Below are 21262 nucleotides of genomic sequence, written 5' to 3' on the forward strand. Positions count from 1 at the left end.
ACTTTCCAGCATTTTGTGAATGATATCTTTAGAGATTTTCTCGACCTGTTTGTTTTAGTATATCTGGACGACATCTTAATTTTCTCCCCCTCTCTGCCAGCTCACAGGGAACACGTTAAGAGGGTTCTCACTCGGCTTCGCCAACACGGCTTGTATGCAAAACCTGAGAAGTGCGAATTTGAACGTCGCAGCATTCAGTTTTTGGGGCTGATTATTTCGGTAGATGGAATCAAGATGGATCCGCAAAAAGTTTCGGCCATCCTGGACTGGCCAGCCCCTACTGATAAAAGAGGAATTCAACGCTTTGTGGGGTTTGCGAATTTTTATCGAAAATTCATCAAGGGATTTTCTACAATCATCGCTCCAATCACCAGATTAACGAGACAAGGTATCAAGTTCCAGTGGACTCCGGAGGCACAAGCCGCATTTTCTTCCCTTAAAGAACAATTTGTGTCAGCATCTGTCCTGAAGCATCCTAATTCTGCGCTACCCTACATTCTTGAGGTGGATGCATCCGAAGTTGCAGTGGGAGCAGTCCTTTCTCAGAGACAGGGCCCAAAGGCTTTATTACACCCAGTGGCGTTTTTCTCACGTAAATTGTCTGAAGCGGAAAAGAATTATGATGTCGGGGACAGGGAGTTACTCGCTATCAAAGCCGCACTTGAGGAATGGCGCTATCTCCTGGAGGGAGCAGCCCATCCCATTCTGGTATACACTGACCACAAGAACTTAGAGTATTTAAAGACTGCTAAGAGGCTGAAGCCGCGTCAGGCCAGATGGGCACTGTTCTTTACAAGATTTTCCTTCCACATAACCTATAGGCCCGGATCAAAGAACACCAAACCCGACGCGCTATCCCGGATGTTCAGTGAACCCGAAGTTCTTCAACCCACAGACACCATCCTTGCGCCCGGAAATTTCCTTATGCTCCAGGAAGATCTTCTATCCCAACTTAAGCAGGCTTCATCGTCAGCTCCACATCCCTCAAACACCACCTTACTCTCTAGCAATAACTTGTTATGGCATGAAAACAAGATCTACGTGCCCCAACAACTACGGGTTGCTGTTCTCAAGTCTTGCCACGACCACAAATTGGCCGGTCATTTTGGGGTACACAAGACCGCCGAACTTCTCCAACGCACCTTCTGGTGGCCTCAGCTGCTAAGAGACTGTAAACTTTATGTTGAATCTTGCATTACCTGTACCCAGAACAAGAGTAGCAAGACCAAAGCCTGGGGGTTGCTGAAACCACTCCCCATCCCGGAAAGGCCTTGGAAAATGATTTCCATAGACTTTATTGTTGAATTACCTCCGTCAGAAGGCTTCACCACTATCTTTGTGGTGGTCGACAGATTATCCAAAATGGCTCATTTTCTGCCCATGAAGGGTACACCTTCTGCCCCTGAGACCGCAAGGATCTTCATTAAGGAGATTGTAAGACTCCACGGTATACCTGCGAACATTGTTTCCGACCGAGGGGTACAATTTACATCAAAATTTTGGAGAGCTTTATGTAAGTCCTTGAAAATTGATCTTTCATTTTCGTCTGCCTATCATCCCCAGACCAACGGCCAGACCGAACGAACAAACCAGACCCTTGAGCAATATTTGCGGTGTTATTCTTCTTTTTCGCAAGACGATTGGGTATCCCTTTTACCACTTGCCGAGTTTTCCTACAATAACTCTGTTCATTCTGCAACTAATCAAACTCCCTTCTTTGCGAACTATGGTTTTCACCCTCAGTTCCTATCAGCCAATATCCCAGAATGCACGGTTCCAGCAGTTCAAGAAACTTTGGACTTTTTCTGCACCAATAACAAGTTGCTTCAAGAAACGATGGCAAGAACTCAAGAACGCAACAAAGCAGTTTTTGACAGAAAGAGGAGAGGGGAGCTCGACCTAAAACCCGGAGATTTGGTTTGGTTATCTACTCTGAATCTAAAATTAACATGCCCATCTAGAAAACTGGGCCCAAAATTTGTGGGTCCTTTCCCAATTTCCAGGAAAATTAACAATGTGGCTTATGAGCTGAAATTACCAGAATCGCTGCGTATTCACCCAGTGTTTCATGTGTCCCTCTTAAGACCTTCAATCCAGGATCCCTTCACCGATCGGAACGTGGGCCCTCCTGAACCTGTGCTTATTAATGGTGAAGAGGAGTTTGAAGTAGAAGCAATTTTGGATTGCAGAAAGAGACGCAACCAGGTACAGTATCTGGTGAAGTGGAAGGGGTATGGTCCAGAAGAGAACTCCTGGGAACCAGAGACTGGCATCCACGCCAAGAGGTTGGTTCTGGCATTTAAAAGATCTCACCCAGGTAAGATGTCCCAGTTGGGCATCCGGAGGCTGCCCATTGGGGGGGGGCAATGTCAGGAAGATCCTCCTCACGGACGTCCGAGCGGCGAAAGTCGCAGAAGATCTCTTGCCCAGTTCCAGGAGCGTTACCGAGCGGGTGCGCGGGAGCGCGCACGCGGGTGCGCGCGCGGCCGTTTGACGCAAATTGGCGCCAATAGCGCTATTTAAACTGGATCCATGCCTCACTGCCTTGCTGCCTGATCAACAGCGTTCCTGTGCGTCCTGGTGATCCGTATCTGAATCTGAACCTGAACCTGTACTTGTATCTGTACCTGTACCCTGATCCGTATCGAACCCGGCTTGTTCCCGACTCTGCTGTTTGCTGCCTGCCCCCCGACTTTGGCTTGTACCCGACTACTCTTCTGGATTCCGTTTCTGTACCTGATCTGCCCGCCTGTGCCTGACCTGGACTGTTACACCATCCGTCAACTGTAAGTTGCTTGCTGTTGTACTACAGGACACCTCCCAGTCCTCCGCAATATCTGGCTGTACTCCTTCTGCGTTTGTAGCCTTCTATCTCTGGCCGCAGACTACTGGACTCTTCCGCTTCCGCATATCCATTGCACCTGCATCCATTGTTGGACTACAATACCCCTCCGTTGTTTGTCACTTCCTGCAATCACTTGTATACCGTTGCTGGACTACAGGAACCCTTCTGCTGTCTGCCGGAACTTATCTCACCTTTGCCTGCATTCAGACACCGGACTACAATACACCTCCTCCTTCAACAGTCTTCTGCCTCTACCACCTGCTATCCGGTCAGGCACTTGTGCCCCTCTGTGCTCCTGAGCCCCTGTCACCACTACCAGGGTCTCTCGAGTCAGAGGTCTACGAGAGGCCACTCCCTGCACTCCGGGCTCTGCTTAAAGGTACGTGACATAATGTCATGCAACATAAAAACATTGAACTACCACTACTAGGGTGTCTGCTTTTTAAAGTGACCTTAAAGCATTTTTTTTAGCACCTCCCTTCTTTTAACAACACTCAGTAAAAGTCTGGGAACCGAGGAGACCAGTTTCTGAAGTTTTAGGAGAGGAATGTTGTCCCATTCTTGCATAATATAGAATTCTAATTCTAACTGCTCAACAATCCTGGGTCTTCTTTGCACCAGCTATTTTCAGTTGGTGAAAGGTTGGGACTGCATGCAGGCCAATAAAGCACCCAGACTCTTCTACTACAAAGTTAATCTGTAGTCATAGATGCAGTATATGGTTTAGTATTGTCCTGCTGAAATTTGCAAGGCCTTTTCTGAAAAAGACTTAATTTGGATGGGAGCGTATGCTGCCCATTCCATGCACACTAAACACCCGTATACAATCAGAGATGCAGGCTTTTGAAATAAGCACTGATAACAAGCAGGATGGTCTACCACCTTTTTAGTCCAGAAGATGCAGAGCTCATGGTTTCTAAAAATATTCCCATTCCACCACATCCTAAAGGCGCTCTATTGGATTGAGATCTGGTGACTGTGGAGGCCATTGGAGTACAGTGAACTGATTGTCATGTTCAAGAAACCAGTTTGAGATGATTTCAGCTTTGCAACATGGTGCATTATCCTGCTGGAAGTTGCCATCAGAAGATAGGTACACTGTAGTTATAAAGGGATGGACATGATCAGCAATAATACTCACATAGGCCGTGGTGTTTAAACAATACTCAATTGATACTAAGGGGCCCAAAGTGTGCCAAGAAAATATCCCCAATGCCAATACACCAACACCAGCCTGAACCATTGATACAGGGCAGGATTGATCCATGCTTTCACATTGTTTATGCCAAATTCTGACTCTACCATCAAAATGTCGCAACTGAGGGGCGTGGCCAGCCAGCAGAGCAGATGGATGCACACTAGAGAGGGTCCGCAACATACTGGGCTATAACGGCGATCCACAGCGGCTTAAACCCTCGTTTTAGACCGAGTCATACCTTACCTCCTGCGGGTGACCTCCTAGAAGCCATCCCGCAAAAGGAAAGATCTGATGAGACCGGGCAAGATGCTGGACTTCTTTACACAGCAGCGCCATCACTCTGGCCAAGATGGCGCCGGCGTCCACGAGCACACGAGGCTCATACTCGCAACGGGAGAGGAGAGAGAGACAGGCCAGCAATGACAGTACTCCCACAGCGCTCGGATAGCCTTATTCACTGCCGCCCTCAGCATCATCAAGCCCTGCAAAAAGCAGGCAAAAAACGGCAGCGACTTCAGCAGATACAGGTGAGGTGGGCGCTCTCAATTAATCATTAGATGACACAAGGGAACTGCAGGACTCCATTACTGATTTCCCCACACTGAACCAACCCATTATGGACACTACACTTAAGGACATGCTGGTGTCCTTACGCTCTACCCTGCATGCTGACATAATGTACATCACCCAGCAGTTTAAAACGGAGGTGTCCGCAGTGTCAAACAGGGTTTCTCATATTAAAGAGAAAATGGGCGAATTTTAAAATACCTTCAATGACATGGTAGATGTCCATAACGATAGGGACAAGGAGATTTTACGCATCAAAACGAAGTTGGCGGACCTTGAGGACAGGTCGAGGCGTAATAACGTCAAGATTAGGGGGATCCCTGAGACGGTTAAGCCGCAGGAACTGAGAGACTATTTCATTAATTTAATGAGAGTGGCACTCCCAGACACACACCGATAGAGGAGTTGGTGGTTGACCGCATTCACAGGCTGCCTAGACCTAAGTCCATCCCACCCCATTTGCCCAGGGATACCATAGTCCGGATACATTTTTACCATGTAAAGGACCAGTTCATGATGGTAACAAGGCGGCGGGATGATTTACCTACTGAGCTGAGGGACCTGTCCTTTTTCGCTGACCTCTCGGCCTACGCCATACAGCAGCGCCGGCAGTTGGCCACGATAACCAAACCGCTGAATAATCATCGAATCCCCTACAGATGGCTATACCCAGCTAAATTGCTGATCACCCACGAAGTGAAGTCGTACATAGTGACCACTGTTAAGGAGGGCATCCGCCTCTTAGAAGAGTGACAAATATTAAACCCTCAACGCACGGAGCAGGGGCGGGTGCAGTCACCCCTGTCCACACGTGCAAGCTCGGACACTGAAACAGGTTGAAACTACTATGTATAAATCTTACTACAATCGCCTAGATGCCCAGGAAGTTGTCTCATTGCTATTTGTTATATCCTTTGCATTGTACACTTTGATTCTGACCGCTTTACCCCCATAGAATCGCTAACTTTTTACTTCTTTTTCTGTTGCTCCCCTGTTGGATACCCCTAGTGTTTACACTCCCCCACTGCAGATACAGGTCTGGGTACCTTCGGACGACGTGGAACGCTTCACTACTGCAAATCGTACCCTTGCCGAAGTATAAACCTCGTTCCCAAGGCTGAGGCTCCTATACTAGGCCTGTAAGATTCTTTCACCGCAGACTTCTGGAAGAAAGGTACGCTTTTAGTGCGGTACGCAATGGCTTTCACAATATCTTCCCTAAATGTGAAGGGTCTTAATAGCCCCAAATAGCCTGGAAAGAGGCATTTAGTCTTAAATGCGACGTAATCTGTTTTCAAGAGACCCACTTCATGACAGGTAATCACCCATCTTTCTCTAACCGGAAGTTCCTGCACGTGTTTATGGTGAACGGCCCAGGGAAAAAAGCAGGAGTAGCGATAGCCATTAAAAAATCCATCCCTTTCTATCACCTGGACTCTTATCTGGACCCATCTGGTAGATATATAGTACTTATTTGTGAGATCTCCCAGATAAAATACACGCTTGTGAACGTGTACCTCCCAAACACTCATCAAATCCAGTTTTTGCGGAAAATATGGAAGAAAGTGACCTCCATGCAACAGGGTCATGTTTTACTGTGTGAGGACTTCAATGCGATCCCAAATGGAGACTTGGATGTTTCTAGTCGAATGCGTCTGAAAGTTCGCAGACCTACCCTGACGCAATTTAACTCTACCTCTGGCCTCTTTGATGTTTGGCGGTGTCAGCACGCCTCTGAAAAGGACTTCACCTTTTTCTCAAATGATCACCATTCATACTCACGTATAGATTTATTTCTTGTGGACAAATTCCTGCTACAAAAAATTGTTAAGTCTGATGTTCATGTTATAACCTGGTCTGACCATGCGCCGGTTTCAGTTAGGGTGGGGGACCGCAGTGCCGAAACGAGAGCGAATAGGTGGCAAAATGACGTATTCGCCATTTCCCAGCCTGCCAATCTAAAAGTTATAAAAGAAGCTATGAAATAATTCTTTGATATTAAACGCTCCATCGGTATCGGATCCCTTCACGCTCTGGAACACGCACAAAGTGTATATAAGGGGTTTACTCATTCAAATGAGCGCCAGGCTCAAGAGGCAGCGGACGGATCGGCTCAATGATCTGTTAGGGAAAGTACAAACATTAGAAACCTCCAATAAAAACAACTCCACGCAAAAGATCAGAGATGCACTGTTCTCAGCTCGACAAGAGCTACACGCTTTTCTGGTCTCCCAGCAGGAGAACCGATTTCGCACACTTAAAGCCACCTACTACCGTTATAGTAACAAAGCGGGGAAACTTCTGGCTGGCTAGCTTAAAGAAACATTAGTGCAACAGAAAATTAGTCATATGATAAACCCCAAAACTAAGCAAACGGTTCATAATCCTTAAGAGATAGCAGATGCATTTAGTGACTACTATGAGACCCTATATAACCTTAAAGACAAACCAGGTACATACCAACCTTCTGACCAACTGATTTCAGAGTTTTTTTTCAGCAATAAATCTGCCTAAAATCCCTCAATGTGAATTAGAAGCACTGAACTCACCCTGTACGATTTCCGAAATTCAAAAAATGATCAAAAGCATGCCCCATAATAAATCACCGGGCCCAGGTGGGTTCTCCTCTGAATATTTCCAGCTGTTCCAAACAGAGCTCTCCCCATATTTAAAGCAGATCTTTGACGCCGCGATGTCCGATGCCTCATTCCCAAGTGAAATGCTCACTGCCACTATTGTCATTTAATACCCAAAACCGGGTAAAGACCCCTCCTTGCCACAGAGCTATCGACCGATTTCATTATTGAATGTGGACATCAAGGTTTATGCTAAATTAGTGGCTAATAGGCTTGCATCCCTATTGCCAGGTATTATCAACTTTGACCAGGTTGGCTTCGTACAGGGAAGGCAGGCTAACGATGCCACTAGGAGATTGATAAATATTATATATTTGGCTGAAAAGTCAGGAAGGCCTTCTCTGCTTCTCTCCTTGGACGCAGAGAAGGCCTTCGATAGGATTCATTGGGGATACCTAACCAGGGTTCTGCAGAAGTTTGGGTTGACAGGACGTATCCAGCAGGCCATACTAGCACTGTATTCGTCGCCCTCAGCTTATGTATACGCGGAAGGTATGTTCTCCAAAAGCTTTCGCATAACAAATGGTACCAGGCAAGGTCGCTTGCTTTCGCCTATAATTTTTGCCATGGTTATGGAATCATTGTCGGAAATGATCAGGCAACAATCAGAAGTACGGGGTATACCCTCCCAAAACAATCAGCACAAAATTTTACTCTTTGCGGATGATGTTATTCTGACTTTATCTAACCCTTACGCATCCATCGCCGCGGCACATGACTACTTAGTAAATTTTGGTAGGGTTTCCTACTACAAAATCAATGAAAATAAATCATGCATTCTGGGTATGGGAATTAATAGCCATACAAAAGCAAAAATGCAGAGAGACTTCCCGTACCCGTGGTCCTCTGACTCCATACAATATTTGGGAACATTGACCCCATCCACCACTAAATTATTCCAGGCGAATTTTCTTCCGCTAATAGGTGAGCTCCAAAAAGAAATAGGCCGAATTCAGCAGCATTATATCTCTTGGCATGGGCGTTTGTCAGCCTATAAAATGCTTCTTCTTCCTAAAATAACATACCTTTTCAGAGCATTACCGATCCCTATGCCCTCATCCTTTTTTAAGACTCTACAGCGGCAAATGGCAGCTTTTATTTGGTCGGGGAAAAAAGCTAGATTCTCATCAAATTTGCAGAGTAAAAGCAAGTGGGTGGGTGGCATAGGCATCCCAATTCTTCAAAATTATGCCAGAGCGGCGGTACTTGACCAATTGCGCAGCTGGTTCTCTCCTCTGGATCCTAAGCCATGGTGCCAACTAGAGCAGGCATGAATACATCCCAGGTCACTTCGATCGCTTTTAATAGCCTATAATTCCAATCAATTTGATTTTCCCATAGACCATCCCACTATTCAGGCCTCTCTCCAAGCTTGGAAGGATTTAATTGAATCTTCTCACCCCGATGAACGCGTAACGGCGGTACCCATCCCCCTAGACTAACTCCCTTGGCTAATTCCAAACCTATCGTTGACTACATGGCAAAATACATTCTGCCACCTGGCACAAGAATACATACTTGGACACATATGGTGATCTGTTTGATATCTCATTGTTTCTGACCAGATGCTCTCCATGGGTGTCATTTCCAAACAATCATTAGTTAATGGCAGATTAAAAATATAAAACAATTTATAACAACCTGGATTTATAAACAATCTCCCGATAGGAATCTGGACAAGAAAAAGTTGAACTAAATGTACGCAAAAGAACTAAAAGAATGAGGGCCCATTTACCATACAAAATTTTAACATACAGATTCCAACACTATGTATATGTCATGATTCACCATAATAAAGATAATGTCTGTTTTCATCTTAGTGTTGCATGTGTTTTGAAAAATATGATATGTCCATTTATTCTGCATTTTAGTGCATAGGGATGCTCATGGAAGTCAACAGTGACACATAAAACATACATAACATGCTTTTTATTGCATTGGCAACAAGTATTGAGAAGCCCTGGTCAATGACCTCTAAAATGCATTGAATATACGCATCAAACTGCACGTCAACACTCACCTGGAGGAAACATAAGCATGAGAGCACAACTACCTAATGTTACAATAAAAAAGAACCTGAATAGATATACACTACTGAAGAAATCCAGTAGAGAAATCCAAATCAATATTTGGTGTGACCACTCTTATCCTTCAAAACAGCATAAATTCTTCAAGGTACACTTGCACACAGTTTTTTGAAGAAACTCAGCAGATTGGTTGTTCCAAACATCAGGAGAACTAATCACAGATCTTCTGTGGATGGAGACTGCCTCATATCCTGACGAAATTTCCAATTTCATTTGCAGCAATGAAGCCCCAAACCTGCAAGGAACCTCTACCATGCTTCACTGTTGCTTGCTTGCAGACACACATTGCACCGTTCTCGAGTCCTTCAGCAAACAAACTGCCTCCTGCTACTGCCAAATATTTAAACTTTTGATTCATCAGTCCAGAGCACTTGCTGCCATTTTTTTGCACCCCAGTTCCTATGTTTTCGTGCATAGTTGAGTCGCTTAGCCTTCTTTCCATGTCAGAGGTATGGCAATTCTTACATGAAGACAACTTCTGGCCAGACTTCTCCAGATGAGTGTACCTGGGTCCCACTGGTTTCCCCCAGTTCTGTGCTATTGTCATTGCTAGACATCTTCTGATGTATAAGGGAAGTAAGCATGATGTGTCTTTCATCTACTGCATTAAGTTTCCTTTGGCAGACCACTGCACCTATGGTCTTCCAAAATGCTTGTTTCTTTTTGCTTCTTCAAAAGAGCTAAAAAAGCACACACTGAAACCCTGGTCTGATTTGAAAATTTTGCCTGGGAGAGACCCTGCTGAGAGGGAGAGGAGGAGGCAGGAGCAGGGGAGTTCCTTGCCATCCTAGGCTATGAGGTTGTGTGTTTCTATTGATGCACACCGTGTAGGGAGATACAGCTCTAGTGACTGGATGTAAGGATGGCTCCATGGGATGCTGCAAGAGAAAGGAGCCACGCTGAAACAGGAAATCTAGGGCAGCAATCATGGCACCAACTTAAACAGGAACATAGGTTCGAATGAAAAGATGCAAAAGCTGCATACTCAGTAAAATGTTTAAATCAGCTGCTTAAAATGCTTTAAAATGGAGGCTTAAATATCACTTTAGGATTTTCAATTAACCATTTGGACACTGCTATACACCCTTATATATATTTCTAGCAAACCTTTACATAAAAACAGGGATCAACATACAGTATCTCACAAAAGTGAGTACACCCCATTTTAGCTGTGTTGAGTTTTTTGTGGGGAGTGTGTTGAGTTATTTTGAGGAGACAGCAAATTTACACTGTTATACAAGCTTTACACTCACTACTTTACATTGTAGCAAAGTTTAATTTTGTCAGTGTTCTCACTTGAAAAGATATAATATAATATATAATATAGCTGCTTGCTGTGGGGGCACCTGGCAGAAGGGAGGGGCCAGAGCAGGTATGTATAACATTCTTGCTATTTTTATTTTTTCTCTAAACAAGGCTTTAATATCACTTTAATGTTCATACAGTGCCAATATTTGGTAGACTGTTGGAGGAGAGTCACAGACCCAAGTCTGGTCACTGATTTCACTTGAAAGTGGCAATTGCAGCTGCAGGTGCTTTATTGCACCCACAAGAGTTAGGAAATATAAAAAATGAGTTTTTCTGTTTTTCAATTAAATGTAGGCAGTGATGAAAGCAGACTAGTGTCAAGAAGGAGGAATGGAACCATAATCTGCATATTGAGGGGCAAGGAGCACCTGCTTACCTGCTAAAACCAAGTGCTCACCTTTATGGTAAAAATATCCACCAACTGTAGAGCTATTTTTTATATATTTTCTATTTTTTCATATGAAAGCAGATCTTGCAGTAAAATGCAAGGTATATTAATACTGTTCAGATGCCCCTTCCTAAAAAGTTTACCTTGTGCTAGTAGGTGTAAGTGATAGCTGTGAAGAAAAAAGTTAAATGTGTACTTACCTTACACCCGTCTTAAACCTGTAGCACCCTGGCAAGAAGACACTCTTATGCCCTGTACACGTGGTCGGACTTTCCGACAGAAAAGGTGCGATCAAACTGTGTTGTCGGAAATTCCAATCGTGTGTGGGCTCCATCAGACTTTTTCCGTCTGAATTTCCGACACACAAAGTTTGAGTTCAGCATCTAAAATTTTCCAACAACAAAACCCAATCGTTGAAATTCCGATCGTGTGTAGACAATTCCGACGCACAAAGTGCCATGCATGCTCATAATAAATTACAAGACGAAAGCTATTGGCTACTGGCCTCTTTATAGTCCGTTGTACGCATTCTACGTCACCTTATTCTGAACGATCAGATTTTCTGACAACTTTGTGCAACTGTGTGTATGCTAGACAAGTTTGGGCCAAAATCCGTCTGAAAAAATCCAACGGATTTTGTTCGTCGGAATGTCCGACCGTGTGTATAGGGAATTACAAAGGACAGGGACTGTTTTTGGATTGCTCTGCATTCCCCAAGATTCGTCCTGAAAGGACAATTACATCACACCCAGCAATATGAATGGCAGGGTAAAGTATATATGTTTTTCTTTACAGGTAACTTTCATGCCTACTAACATCAGGTGATTTTTATAGGGGGAGAGGTCTTGAGCAGTATATGCAGACTTCGCATTGTATTGCAAGGTCCACTTAACCCCCTTTACACCGACGATACACAAATATGCGGCCTTAGGCTTGTATCGGGGTGATGTCTGCACCTACAGGCATCACCACGGTTTTGTTGTTTAGAGCCCAACATCGGTTTTCTTGTAATGACAACCGATGTGGCTAATCAGCCACTCAGCTGTTATTACAAGCACCGGGCTCCCCTGTCCCACCGGGAGGCCCGAGCGAGCAGCTGACACATCCACCGGCTGGCCAGAGACATGAACAAAGCTGGAATCGGCTTTGATCGGGTCTCAGATCTAGAAACACTTAAAGGAGCCAGATTTAAAAAAGTGTCAGTATTAAAAACAGCTAAAATTGGCGGTTTGAATGCTTTTAAGTGCAAAGGAGGGATTTGGGGTCTTATACCCCAGATACCTCCAAAAAAAATTGCTGACATGTGACTATTACTATCACAAGGTTGATGTTTACATTCCTTGTGACAAAAATAAAAGTTATAAAAAATGTATTTGAAAGGCTCAGTGTAAAAATAAAAAAAACAAAATAAATAAGAATTTTTTTTTAGGGCGCCCCATCCCTTCTTGCTTGTGTTCAGAAGCAAACCCATCTGTAAGTCACTTTTGCAAATGTAATCAGTGTTCAAACCACACATATGAAGTATCAACGCAATCGCTAGTGTAAGAGCAATAATTCTAGCACTAGATCTCCTCTCTAACTCTAAACTGGTAACCGTGAACCATTTTTAAAGCGTCGCCTAAGGAGATTTTTAAGTACAGTCGTTTGTCACCATTCCACGAGTGTGTGCCATTTTAGACACATGACATGTTAAGTATCTATTTACTTGGCGTAACATTATCTTTCACAATTATACAAAGAATTGGGCTAATCTTACTGTTTTTGCTTTTTTTATTGATAAAAGTGTATTCTTTCCAAAAAAATTGCATTTGAAAGACTGCGGCCTAAATACAGTGTTACATAAAATATTCCAATGACCGCCATTTTATTCTCTAGGGTCTCTGTTTTTAGGGGTTCTAAGTAATTTTCTAGAAAAAAAATACAAATTTTAACTTGTAAGCACCAAGTGTCAGAAAAAGGCTAAGGCCCCGCACACACAATCGGACTTTCCGATGGGAAATTTTGGACACCAGGCTGTTGGTGGAAAATCTGACCATCTGTATGCTCCAACGGAAAATTGTTGTCGGACTTTCCGCCAACAAATGTTGGCTATCATGTTTTCACATTTTCCACCAACAAATGTAGATTGTTGGATTTTCCAAGTGTGTGTACAAAAATCTGTTGGACAAAAGTCCAAAGTACAAACACGCATGTTCGGAAGCAGAAGCGGTCGGTCTTATAAACTAGCGTTTGTAATGGAGAATTAACATTTGTGAGGTGGCAAATTATAAAATCTCCAAATGCAGCGCACAATTCTCTTCTTCTTTAATGGGATAATAATGAAGCTACTTTGCTGGTGATACTGATGGAGTTATTGCAAACTAATTTTCAAAGGATTTTTTTTCTAGTGATATCAAGAATAATATAATTATTTTTATTTTTTTATTTGTGCAAGTTACCACAACATCATTATCCCCTAGTTTTTACGATCAAAGATACAACTATGTTGGTGTCCCTTGTCAATTTTACATTGTATTTTTTAAAATGTAACACATTTTAAAAATGTAACACATAGCCAAGTATTATTCGCCACAATTTTGCTATCTGCCAATAGAACTTAACTAAAAAGTGCATTCTGTGCATCCAAAAATATAGAAAATATACCAAATCAAATCAATATTCAACCAAAAAAATAATGTCAAAGCAATAACTCCAAGGCCAATAATAAATATCACGTTATCTCCTCCGATTCCGCAACATGTCTGGTTGACAAACGGCCGTTCAGAAACAAACTGAAAAGCAGGAAATGAAAAGCGCTAAATTAAAAACACAAAAAGAAAAGTGCGAATCAACACTCACCAAACTTCTACTAACACAAAATTAGCAGAAGGAGCCCAAAGGGTGGCGCTAAAGAGCTAATAAACCACGTAGTACGTCTAGTACGTCACTACGTTCGTAATTGTTGCCCATTTGTGTGACCGTGTGTATGCAAGACAAGTTAGAGCCAACGTGCTTCAGACAAAATTTCAAGGTTTTGATGTCGGAAAGTCCGATTGTGTGTACGAGACATAAGTCTTCAAGGGGTTAAGGATCGCTGCACATTCATGCAGTAAACATATGTCTATTATTGTTTCTGGAACTGAAATTTCAGTATTACCTGTTACCAACAACCTATGTACTTGATAAAGAATAATCATCATGGGTCAAACTAGGGCACAATCTATTGTCTATGAAGTACCAAGAGGCACATTGGCTTAGGACAGTCCAACGGAGAAATGATTAGACAGGTTGGAAGACTTTTTCCCCTCACTATTATTTTCCACCTAACATACCACCGCTGGAAGCCTTCAGAAAAGCTACATGCCTGCTTTTCTACATGAATGATCAGAGGATAACACCATTATTAATTAGAGAAGTGAGGGGAGATTAATAAATTTTAGGGAATGCAGATTGTGGCTGTACGTACACGCCTCTGAAGTCTATGGAAATAAGTTTGGATTACTGACTATGGGCAGCAGAAGGCTCCTACTGAACAATTTGGAATGATCAAGAAAAATCAGTTTGATAGGTTAGATAACCTTGTCTAATCACAACTGGCTCCTCTATGATAAGCTGCCACCAGAGATGTCTGGCTGAATGCTTTCCTCTATGGTCCATAGGCATAAGTACAACACAAAAGTTACCTAGCATTCAGCCCCACAAACCATGGCTAGAGTATAAATAAAGACCACACTGTATAGGGGCACCATGATGCTGGTGGGTGGCTTTCCCATATATTTGGTTTTTATTGCACATATATGAGCAAATTTGTGCAAGCTGAGGCCTCTGTTAAAAGTTCTAAAGTCCATCTATACCCACAATGTTTTTTCTAGTTTTGGATAGAGCAGGGAAGGATTAGAATCCCTGTCAAGTTTTACTGCTATTCATGAACCAATAGTAGAGTATTCCCCTATAGTGTACTGTTTCAGGGACAACCCTATAGCCACATGGTAATTTAAAGAAATTCTCCAACATTAGCAAAGACAGAAGTAAATTTATTTTAAGTTAGGTAGGAGAATGATAGAACTCCTGTCAGTTTTTATTGCTGTTTTGTCGGTAAAGTTTTACTTCACTTGTCTGGTCAAAAAGTTGCCTCCAAAACAGGGAATGAGGGAACATCTTTTTAATGAAGCCCTGGATAGCAGTAAAATCTAACAGGGATTCTAACCCTAGTTTTTATATATAAAAAACAAACATATGCAATTCACAGTATACAGACACAGGGATGTAATATTTCATATACAGTACACTTTAGATAACAGCAGCCTATACATAAACCACAAAATATAGAATTATCGTGGGAATTTTTAAAAGGCTGACATCTTTGGATGGGTCATGATTCAAAAACATGTTATATATCTGTATAATCTGTATCAAAAGGATACAAGATAGTAAATCTGAGGTCATGTCCATATTACACAAGGCTAGCCATGGAGACCATAACTTATTAAACTTTTTGGGGCATCCCCTATGCTTGTAGGTAATTTTTAAGAATGTTATTAACTGCCTGCTTCCATTGAAGGAATGTTGGTGGTGTGGGAGACAGACATTTTTTAGCAACTAGTTTGCAAGCTAAAAAGAATAGTAAACTTACTCTTTAATTAGACCTTGATACCAGGCTATCAAGAATGGGAGCTGAGAAAATGTTGTGATTTGTATATAGTTTATGATCACTATAACTGTTTACCATGGTAAAATCATGCAATTTTATGCCTTAAGCTGCATAAAAAGGCATCTCCTGACAGTCAGGCATGATCTGCAGAGGTCTGCACATCAAACTGTCCTCTGGTCTAGGGTCACCTTTATGAGTCATAAATTACTTACATTTTTTTTATAATAAAGATATATTAAATGCCAAGTCCACATTAAAGTTATATTTTTTAGCACTATATATTTTTGTTAAGGCTTCCTGTTTCTAATGCCGCGTACACGCGATCAAACAATCGGGTGGAAAAGTCTGGCAAACTCAAGTCCGCTGGACAATCCCCCCGTGTGTAGCCTCCGACTGACGTTTTTTACCCGAAAGTACGGCAGACTTAGAAAATATTTTTGCACTCCAATCTTCCTGCCGGACTTACATTTCGGCGGACAATCCGGCCGTTGGTATGCCAGTCCGCCGTACTTTTGAAATGAGCAGACTTTTCCCACGCAGAGAAAAGTCCGCTCATTTTGAGCGCGTCTCCAGGTAGGCGGGGCCCACGAAGGAGACGTCGCTGGCCCCGCCACCTGGTATGGACTTAAAGGGGAACCCCAACGCCAAAAAAAATCAGCGTGGGGGTCCCCCCCAGGTCCACATCAGACCCTTGTCCGAGCACGCTACCCGGCCAGCCAGGAAAGGGGGGGACGAGCGAGCGCCCTCCGAGCCTTACCAGGCCGCGTGCCCTCAACATGGGGGGGTGCCTTGGGGAAGGGGGGGCCGCGCGGCCCCCCCATCCCAAAGCACCTTGTCCCCATGTTGATGAGGACAAGGGCCTCTTCCCGACAACCCTGGCTGTTGGTTGTCGGGGTCTGCGGGTGGGGGGCTTATCGGAATCCGGGAGCCCCCTTTAATAAGGGGGCCCCCGGATACCGGCCCCCCACCCTATGTGAATGAGTACGGGGTACAATGTACCCCTACCCATTCACCTGCAAAAAAAAGTAAAAAAAAAACACAACACACAAGGGTTAAAATAGTTTATTGCACAGCTCCGGGGGTCTTCCGTCTTCGGGGGTCTTCTCGCCGGACTCCTTCGCTATCTTCTTCTAGCTCTTTTGCTAGCGGAGGAGCCCGGCTTTCTTCCTCGCCGCCGCCCTCTTCTTCCGACTTCGGGGGTCTTGTCCCCCTCTTCGGTTCTTCTTGCCGGGCCACAGCGCCTTCTTCTAGCTCTTTTACAGGCGGTGGCCCGGTCTTCTGTCACCGCTGTCGCCGCCTTCTGTTCTTCTGTTCTTCTCTTCAGATGTTGCCTCGTCACATCCTCCGCTCACAATGGCACGGCGACTTATATAGGGACATCACCGGATGATGTCCCCGCCTATTATGATGTCACAGTCCCAGCATCCTCTGGGGATGGGCGGATTCCAATAAGCCCCCCGCCCGCAGACCCCGACAACCAACGGCCAGGGTTGGCACGCGGCCTGGTACGGCTCAGGAGGGAGGGGGCCGCTCGCTCGTCCCCCCCTTTCCTGGCCGGCCGGGTAGTGTGCTCAGACAAGGGTCTGATGTGGACCTGGGGGGACCCCACGCCTATTTTTTTCGGCATTAGGGTTCCCCTTTAAGTCCATACCAGGTGGCGGGGCCAGCGACGTCTCCTTCGCGGGCCCCGCCTACCTGGAGAGGCGCTCAAAATGAGCGGACTTTCCTCCGCGTGTGTGGGCGAGTCCATTCATTTCAAAAGTACGGCGGATAGTCCGGCGGACTTAGTACGCCATATTAGTCTGCTGAAAAAGTGTCGTGTGTGGGCAAGTAGCCCGTTCGGAAAGTCCGGCGGACAGTCCGGCGGGAAGTCTGCCGTCGGCTACGTGTGTACGCGGCATTAGTCCATAATTCCAACCATGGAACTTCCATCTCCTGCAGCAGGAGTCCAACTTTCTTACCCCATTTTCTGTAGTGTAACATACAATATATAAATATAAAAAGACACAAAAAAAATAGTAAGCATAGTAAGAAAAAAATAAATTAACAGACCATAATGACCACAGCAGGAAGGCAGACCCGTGAATTCAGAGACTAAGCTCTTGGCACCAAGTCGCCTAGAGATATAAGAAGTCAGCTGATGATTTAACTGAAATATCATTTTCGGCCGGGCTTTTTAATCCTAGTCACAGTGGAAAATATGTATTAGAAGAAATATAGCAAGGAATAAGCCTGAAACGTGACCTTGACTAGCTCTTTATTTTTCTAGAGGACATAAAAGCACAAAATCATTGGGGGCCATAAAATATAATTGTGATGCGTGATTTAAAGTGGAACTCTGTCCAAATTATTTTTCCTAACCATGGGTAGCATAGAGAAGGGTTTATACCTACTGTATGTCTGTTGTTTTTTTATCTTATTTTTTTATTACTGCTTGTGTCACTAATCAGGAGATATACTCTTAGAAAGTGAGTGGAAACCTAAAATCTTACACCAGAATAGCAGTTGAGGGCTAATCTTTCAATGGGGATACTGCTCACTTTGAATCCAAAATGTTACGGTAGTCGTCTGTTGGAGTAAGAGAAATCTTTCAATGGGATCTGTTCCAGTAACACATGCCTAAATTCTCCTAATTTTATAGAGATTTCCCTTCACTTCCTGTTTAATTTCAAGGGCAGGAAATGATAGGAAAAAATTCCCTAATAGGCTGACAGGGAATTTAAACCTTCCTTAATCTATCCAAAACATAAAAAAAGTGTGTCAGTGCATTTAAATAATGGCATTTGAAATAAGAAATAATAGAGATGTAGACTGCATCAATCTACATATAACCATGACCAATGACTATGTTTGTGAATAGATCCTAACGCCTGTCCATCCAACTTTGGGACTATTTGTAGCATGCTATAAAAACATCTTGAATTATATTTAGCAGAATAGATACAAATTAAGCCTTAGCAACTAACTGGCTTTTAAAGTGGTTGTAACCCTAAAAAGAGTTAATCTTTCCTTATAGTAAACTAAACAGCACAGTGCTTGTTCTGTCTTATCTGCCCCTTTCTAAACTGTAAAAAACCTGGTTGATCCTGCCTGTTCCTGTGTCCCCCTCTGTGTACTGACCACGGTAATCATGGCTGCTGAGCCCTGATTATGGTGGTCAGTTTACGTGCCTCAGTCATCTGCTGCTCTCCTTTCTCATCCCTCCTCTCTCTCTACCTGCCTGTCAGCTCCTGTGTGTCTCTCCCCTCTCCACCCCCCCTCCTGTCGCTATTAGTAGCTGGCAGTAACATTAAAGAAATATTGCCGCCAGCCCCTCTGTTCTATCGATCTATTATACACTGTGTAAATGTTTTTTTAAAACAATGTTTGTAAATAACGTATCTCTGATCTGTTCTGGCCAGTCACGTGACCTCTGACCACTCTCCTTCCCTATCTAAGGGCTACAGAGGGAGGGGCTGAGTGGCCAGCACAGCAGTCACATGACCCTCCCAGCTAATGTCAGAGGGGAATCTCTGGCCCTCTGGCTGTAGCCATGTATAGGAGACGGAGAGCAGCCAGATGTCATGTGACCGGCCATAAAAGATCAGAGGTAAGGTATTTACAGGCATCCTTTTATCAAATCATTCACACAGTGTAGGACAGATTGAAAGAACAGAGGGGCTGGCTGTAATGTTTCTTTACCTTTATAACCACTTTAACAGTTTAGCATATTAATATGCATTATTTGGACTACTACATATCGCTGGCAACTGCTGTGGATTCATTAAGTTTCTTTATACTGGAACATCAAACAAAGCCAAGAAACTATTTTGATAATTTTTGAAATCAGTGTAATTAGTGGTACATCGTATGTTTGTTGTGTGTAGTTTGATCTAATCGTGCTTCAGATACACCAAATGATTATTTTGGGCAGATTAGTTATGCAACAATGAGAACTCTTTGATATGAAGGCATGTTTTTTAAAATGCTATGAAATGCACAGAACCTCGGCATAAAATACATTTTCCATGTCCGTTCTTGCTTTAGCTAGAGGAACGTGTCACTCTGTTGCCTGTTTGTAAACATTTCCAGTAGAAAGTAGGATATTTTAACTCACTGTAAGTCCTTCCTTATTTGCTGTATTAGAAATAGGGGCTCACTAATTAAAAACAGAGACTTGGGGACCACCCAACTTGGATATTGCAACCCCCTCTGGGGAGGTCACAACCCCAGCTTTAAGAACCAGCGGGCGATGACATACGATCCTGGAATATTTTTTCCATAATCTCACTGCATGTTCATCTAGGAATGGTGGGGCTGCGTGCGCTGTGTTCACAGAGAGCAACATATGCTTTTCAGGAAGCCAAAAACCTTTCAGGACTTTTTTGATGGATAAAAAAAAAATAAAAAAAATCTGTCTAAAGTTAAAAACCTGTCCTGCATTTCTGGCATGATATTGTTCGTTGTATAAATAACAACAAACAGCAGCTGCAAAATCAATACTTTTAAAAATAATATTAAATAATATTTCTTAAGACTTAAAAATGCATAACTATTTCAGTTTTTTTTCCTTCTAAATAATGCAACCGCAAATAACTATTTATCATGCTGAAAATAATGTCTACATTAGAGGAAAATATAAAGATTCTATACAAATGTAGGTTTATTGTAGCTAAAAATAATGCAGCTTTATTGCAGGTAAAATAAAAGTACAGTGCATCAATAAGAGAGCATTAACTTACCCAATGGTAAGCATGCAGGCCTGGGCTTCAGGAGAATGAAACAGTTTGTGAGCACAGAGGCCATGGCCATTTAGAAGGAAGGAATTTTAAGAACTCTCTCTGTATATTTTGACTAGAAACTAATGCCCAGTTGACAAGCTCTACCAGTTTTGGATCCTTCTTTTACTCTTCCATCCCCCCACCCTTACGCCACATCTTTGGCAGGAAACTCTGCAGTCCTACAAGCCAAACCTAGCCTGCTCTCAGCGCCTAAATGATTAATGAACCTACAGGACAAGGCTTTTTAAAGAAATGTTTTTCTACCCATCAAGCACTACCACTGCAAAAAAACATTATTATAGGGAGTGGAGACAAGCCCTAGGTAGTCCTGCTTTCTAAACAAGTGTCTAATGTAATGTTTGGGATATATGTATGAATGAGTGTATATACACTTTGTATATACATTATATGTGTGTGTGTATATGTGTATGTATACAATCAATAGGATATACAAACACACACACGCACTTATATTACACACATGAAAATAAATAAAATGTCACAGGTTCCTCATAAATATGTTTGCAAGTGCACAGTTAACTCAATTCCCGCAATTGTTTTGGATTTCTTAAGGCATGGGAACAGTGTATAGTGAACAGATCCATCAAAAATACCATAAACTGTTAAACATTAGTATTTGTGAAGCATAAAACATATTAAAAAAAAAAATATATATATATATATATATATATATATATATATATATATATATGTGTGTGTGTGTTGTGTTATATCATTGTCAAAGGAAAATGTATTATTGCCATTGCAATATATATATATATATATATATATATATATATATATATATATATATACACATATACATATAAATACATACACACA

Source organism: Lithobates pipiens, unplaced genomic scaffold, assembly GCF_037356315.1.
Source record: "Lithobates pipiens isolate NorthernLeopardFrog02 unplaced genomic scaffold, aLitPip1_a1.2 Scaffold_3, whole genome shotgun sequence".
NCBI classification, from domain to species: domain Eukaryota; kingdom Metazoa; phylum Chordata; class Amphibia; order Anura; family Ranidae; genus Lithobates; species Lithobates pipiens.